The sequence below is a fragment of the Nannospalax galili genome, unplaced genomic scaffold (assembly GCF_000622305.1).
Source record: "Nannospalax galili isolate Female #2095 unplaced genomic scaffold, S.galili_v1.0 scaffold187, whole genome shotgun sequence".
NCBI classification, from domain to species: Eukaryota; Metazoa; Chordata; class Mammalia; order Rodentia; family Spalacidae; genus Nannospalax; species Nannospalax galili.
Window position 1 is genome coordinate 310913 of NW_008357584.1, and position 6000 is coordinate 316912.

Consider the following 6000-nt stretch of genomic DNA (forward strand, 5'->3'; position numbering starts at 1 on the left):
TTATATATGTGAAGATGTAATCACAAAAGATAATTGCATAGTAATAAAAGCTGTCATTTTCTTCATGGTTTTGGTCTGATATATAATACGCTAAGCTAATTATGATATATGTGTTTTGTCACCAGAGTTCTCTTGGGGTCTCTTGCATGATCAGACAAACCATATAATATATTTTTATGTGTATTTATTATGGTTTAGGCCCTTGGGTAGGAAGGGGGTAAATGGAGGAGCTTACACAGAGACAAATCCTCTTGCACCACAGCTCAGAGCCTGCCCCTTCAGATGCTCCCACAGCCTGCCCCTAGTCTCCGTTAACTTTTGCCCATGCCTCTTGGGCCCGCAGTCTCATCCCAGGTTGGTAAATGCCCCTTTTTGCGGCTACGCGGGTGAGACACTGGGCCATCTTTCTCTCCACACCTGCCACTGCGCAATTTTTTTTTTTTTTTCTGCTTGTGGCTTCCATCCCAGGATGGCGCCACAAGCCCCTCCTTCAGCGGCTCACTCTGCTTAGTCCATTCTCTGCAGCAGGCCCCACCCCTTGGAGGAACCAGAGCCCCTGGGGAACACACTCCACCCCTTTCTTCTGCTTTTACAATCTTTCTGCCAATCTTCCGCTAAGATCTCTGAGCCTTGGCAAAGGTGACAGGTGTAGGGCAATCTCTCGTATCATGGTGAGATAGTGACTTCTTGGGCCTCCCCATTATTTGTCTTTAAGCCATGGCCATTGATCTATCTCAGTGGTGTTTCTTCTACTATAAAGACAAATGGAAGGAAATAGCCACATTTAAACAAACATGAATGCAAATACAAATGCCTAGAAGATATCCCAGTAGGTGTACTATATTCATTATACAGTATACTTGTGATGGCTTCTCCACTAGGGCCTGTAACCTTTCTCAACACAAGGCGTTGGCCTGGTCTATAGCATTAGATGTGTGTGTTCCACCCCCAGGAGCAGGCCTTATCCAATTAGAAATCTGTCAGTTGTAGTATGTTGGTTGAGCCATTATTGCACTTGTAGGTATTGCTTGGCATGTCCATTGTGTGCAGCATGCGGGGTCCATTTTTGAGTAGAATCATAGGGGATCCTTTCTTCCCCAACCATCTGCATAGCACCTTCTGGCAAAATGAACGTCATCCATCCAGTGGCATAGAGTTTTTTGGCTTAGTCTCGGTTCCATCTCTTCTTCTCCCGTGCTCACAACATGCAGTGTCTTCAGCAATATGGACTTACCAACTTTTCAAGTGTACAACTGACATTAATGGCAATAGCCTTGGTGAATTGGAGGACCTCTAGGATCTCTCTGACCAACAGCTCATAGGGGGCCACCAACCCCTAGCACTGTAGATTTTCTTAGCAGTTGTATAGTTTGGGAGTCTCTGTCTTTATCTTACCCAACCATAAAACTCCCAAGAATCTTATAGCTATAGCTGGCCTTTGCTTCTTCAGGTATCTTTCAAATGGGTTTCACATCTGTAAAACTTTTAAAGGAAGGTTAACATATATTAAATCAATCATAGATAAGGTTTCACAAAGCATGGAAAGGTTTTGTCCATTTGTATTAACTGTTTTCTCCATAGATCCTTGTTAGGTACCAGCATGGGTATGAGGCATTAATTTGGTTAGCTCTTTACCATTTTTAGTTATCCCTTTGGAGTCATTTCACACTTGGGGGATTTTACATGGAGTCTCTTTGTATTCTTTTATTTTTGATACACTTACAGGTGTTGGCTCCAGTTGCCTGACCCTGCACTGGGCTAAAGAGGCAGGGGGCTTCTCCTTTCCCCACTGCACTTGTTGGTTCCCTGAGTCAGGGAGGCCCTGGGTCTGCCTCCTGACTGTAGCCATATCTGTTATCTTCCCATTGACCACACCAGGTTGCTGGGGGAGAACATGGCGGGAAAACCTGCTTCCACCCCTAGTATAGCCTTTATCAGAAGAGAAATGCATCTTGTTTAATTCTTAACCACCCCTTGTACCATTTTTATCCTTCGAATGTCCTTTGTAAACTGTTCTTCTGGTTTTAAAACCTTCCAGAAATGCTTTAGTACTGAATTTGGTTTTCTATCAATTTTTTTCTCTGGGGATTTGGGCTTACATAAGTCTTGCCACATTTGTCTTCCAATAACCCAAGCGGACCATTTCTTCTGCCTGGTCTTTTTTATACCTCTTATAGAGTGCTCTGTTATTTTACAAACATGTTTTACATGGTGGTCAGAATCATTTAGATTTGCCAAAGCCTGTCTCACTTTTCAAAGATTTTGTCCCATCAAAGGGCTTAGTAAAACAATTAAATCCCCATACCACTCTCGAGGTCCCAGTTGAATTAACTTTTCCTTTATATCTCTGGTAAACACAGTCTTATCTGGCCCAGTGAACTGGACATCATATACTGCTTTTCTCATAGCTAGTTCTCTCAGTAATGCCTGTCCTTCCTTTATAGACCTCCAGCCCCTGCTAATCATGTTAGTCTCCCTTGGTGACGACCATGTATCTTTAATGCCTTCAACCAGCCATCCCATTAAGGACTGATCCCTCCCTGTAATGGCCTAGGTTGAACAGCCTATATTGCAAGGACAGATGGGTCATTATATAACTCAGCTGTGAAGCTTCTGAAGGACTTGGGCTGATGTCATTTGCTCCCATGTCCCATACTTTCACAAGCCATGAGGCCAGGGGCTCTCTGCTTGCTTGTAAGTTTTCCTTAGTTTTAATAGTTCTAGCATGGAATATTTCCTAGCTACAGCACAGTTATCTTTTTTTTTTTTTCTTTTTACTACTATCTGTCTTTTCCTCTGTGTCCTTAGACCTTACACAAGTCAAAGTGTTCCACCTTTTCTCTCTCTCTCTCCAGCTTTGTAACTGGGTCTGCCAGGATGTCCCTAGCCTTTTCAGCTTCCCCTGCCTGGGTCACATCTTTATTACAAAGTGGCTGTGCTCCCTCTCTAGGCACTCCATTTGGGGGTAAAAGTTTTTCTAGGCTCTGAATAACCTTTAACAAATCTTCACATACCCGCAACATATCCCCTCATTTACAACATAGCTGTGGCCGATGCTTCTGTGTGGCCAGCCTCTTTTTAGTTACAGATTTTATATTCCATTTTATAACCCATGTGACTATCCCTAACCTCATTAAGCATATGGGTTTTGATTGGCTTCTCTCCTGGATTTGGGACTCAGAGCCCAGCTGACGCACCACAGAGGCAGTGGGAACAGCACTGCTTTCAGAGACCCACATCCCCAAGGCTGTGGTTCGTTTATCCAGCTGGACTATGCCAATTTTGTCACCAGAGTTCTCTTGGGGTCTCTTGTACAATCAGACAAACCATATAATATATTTTTATGTGTATTTATTATGGTTTATGCCCTCGGGTAGGAAGGGGGTAAAGGGGGGAACTTATACAGAGACAAACCCTCTTGCACTGTAGCTCAGAGCCTGCCCCTTCAGATGCTCCTGTGGCCCACCCATAGTCTCCATTAACTTTCACCCATGCCTCTTGGGCCTGCAGTCTTGTCCCAGGTCGGTAAATGCCCCTTCTCGCATTTTTGCTGGAGACTTCTGTCCCAAGATGGCACCACAAGCCCCTCCTTCAGCAGCTCACTGTGCTCAGTCCATTCTGCACAGCAGACCCCTCCCCTTGGAGGAACCAGAGCCCCTGAGGAACACAATGTGTGTATGTACACAGAGAATATACATATGTGTACATGTATACACACATATTATGTCATTTCTCTGTCCATTTAAAGAGACAATCTATAATAGGTAAAGGATCAGCAGTTAGACTGCCTGAGTCCAAATCCCAATTTTTCTGGTTTCTCTCACTTAAAAAAAACAAAAAAAAAAAAACAAAAAAACATTTTAAATTACTCTCTAGTGTTTTAATAACACCAAGGACACAGGCCATGCATTCCAGCTTTATGACCTGTTAGAATTTTGCTTTACCAACTTAGATATTTTTTTAAAAGGGGCATTGAAGACACAGCTAGTAGGGCCCTGCCTGTCTTCAGGAATCTCCTTCTCTCCCAGTCAGATCATTACCATGTGTATTAGTTACTTTTCTGTTGCTGTGATATAAACACTGTAACTTATAGAAGGAAGAGTTTATTTGTGCTTACACTTCCAGGAACAGTCATGGTGGGGAGGCATGGTGGCAGGAGGTGGCTGGGGCAGAAAGCAGAGCACACACATCTTCAAGTAGGCACAGGAAGCAGAGTGCAACTCAAGATCCCACAAGGCTTAAGAACTGTCTAGCCTGCCCCCAGTGATGTGCTTCCTCCAGCATGGCCACACCTTCTAAGACCTCCCAAAACAGCACCACCAACTGGGGACAAAATGTCAAATACTTGGAGGCTTTGAGGGACATTCTCATTCAAACCACCACACCATGACTTTGGTGTTTATCATTCCTTCAGAGTTTTTATGATTTCCAATGTTTTTCTACATAAATTACATATTGCTTTTTTTGACATTCATGCATATATTATTTTATTTTTTAATCATTTAAAAAAATTTTAATAACTATGTGATTAGAAGCATTTCATTACAGCTTTAACATATTCAGTAACACACTCCAGAGCAAGAGTATATCTCTTTCACAAGTGGCTGTAACTTTCTAGGTTCACAGTTGAATTAACACAGTTATACAATACTGAACTCAGTATAAGCCCTGTAAGACATTAAATTGAATGAGTTTTTAACCTTTAAAAAAGATCTCCATTCATTTTAGAATATATTGTTCCTTGCAGAAAGACTCATCGTTTTTGCTACTAACACTGAGATGTAACATGTATCTCTAATCTATATGTATTTGATTATTACTAGTCATAATCGGTTGCACTTGGATCTTTGGCATCTGTATGTCTATAAAGTCATCATGTAGATTTCAATGGTAATTTTTATCACCTCTATTAACATGACATAAATTTCCAGGCTTCCTCCACAAATATAATACATTTTAAAAACTTTGTTGATTTTTTTATGTGTGTATATCACACATAGCATCCCAAACCATTTTATTCAACTATACACCCACTTCCCAGATGGCACCCTCCCATAGCCTCCCCCCCCCCAGGGCCCTTATACTCTGATATCCCTGCTACTGACTGCTGTGTTGTCAGAACCCCCAGCCAATCCCCACTACTTGTCCATCTTGTGAATCCAGTCAGCCTATCTAGAGGTCTTTGTTTTAGGAAGGTCAGCTGTTCATCATCTAGGAGCAATCAGTTGTCAATATACCTTTAGATAAGATAGGGGACTTCAGTTCATTTTCCCACTATGGTGGGTTACTGTCTTGGGTCCGTTGAGCCACCTTGGCCAATAACTCAAAAGAAGGTATCTCCTATCTGGCATTGTTGCTTGTTATGTAGCCTTTAGCTATACATATGGCCTCTTAAAAATTATATTGGCCCCTTTAATCTTTGGTTATAGTTTCCTTTTGGGTGTTTAAGGCCATACAGTTGGCCCAGATAAACCAATTTATTTTTACTCTTAAGGTTATTTGAGGATCTGTTCCTCAGGGGTCACATGGGCTTGGGAGGAGCCCCTGACTCCTTTCTTTTACCAGTTCCACCTATGTGAAGATGAATCAAAGGTCCTGCTCGACCATGGTTGGCTTCACTTGGAAGCATGGAGGAAATGATTCCTCTGTGTTGACCCACATCTTTGTAGATTACACTGGTTCAAGTCCATCTGGTGGGGTCTCCTCAGCCTCCTTGCTTAAGAGGACAGGCGACCCATCACCATTACAGGACATTCTGAGAGATGCTCATAGTCCCCTGGAACTAGTCAACCTAGGAGGCCAAGGAGCAAAAACTGTCCTTTATGTCCCTCTGACCAAATTATTATAGGCCTCAAAGCATGTCTGTTAAAAATCCACCAGTCTGTTACTTTTAATTACTGTGTGTCATGTAGATAAATCTTGGGCAAAGACCGATTGTTCTCAGATAAATCTTACCAAGGCATGTTTCTTGATCTGCTATGTATAATTTGTCAGTGCTTT

General features: G+C 42.3%; 1 protein-coding gene across 1 annotated transcript in view; it reads left to right on the forward strand.

Moving 5' to 3' along the window:
- Positions 1-6000, forward strand: part of Col28a1 (collagen type XXVIII alpha 1 chain) — a 196699-nt gene that overhangs the window by 74727 nt on the left and 115972 nt on the right. The window lies entirely within an intron of this gene.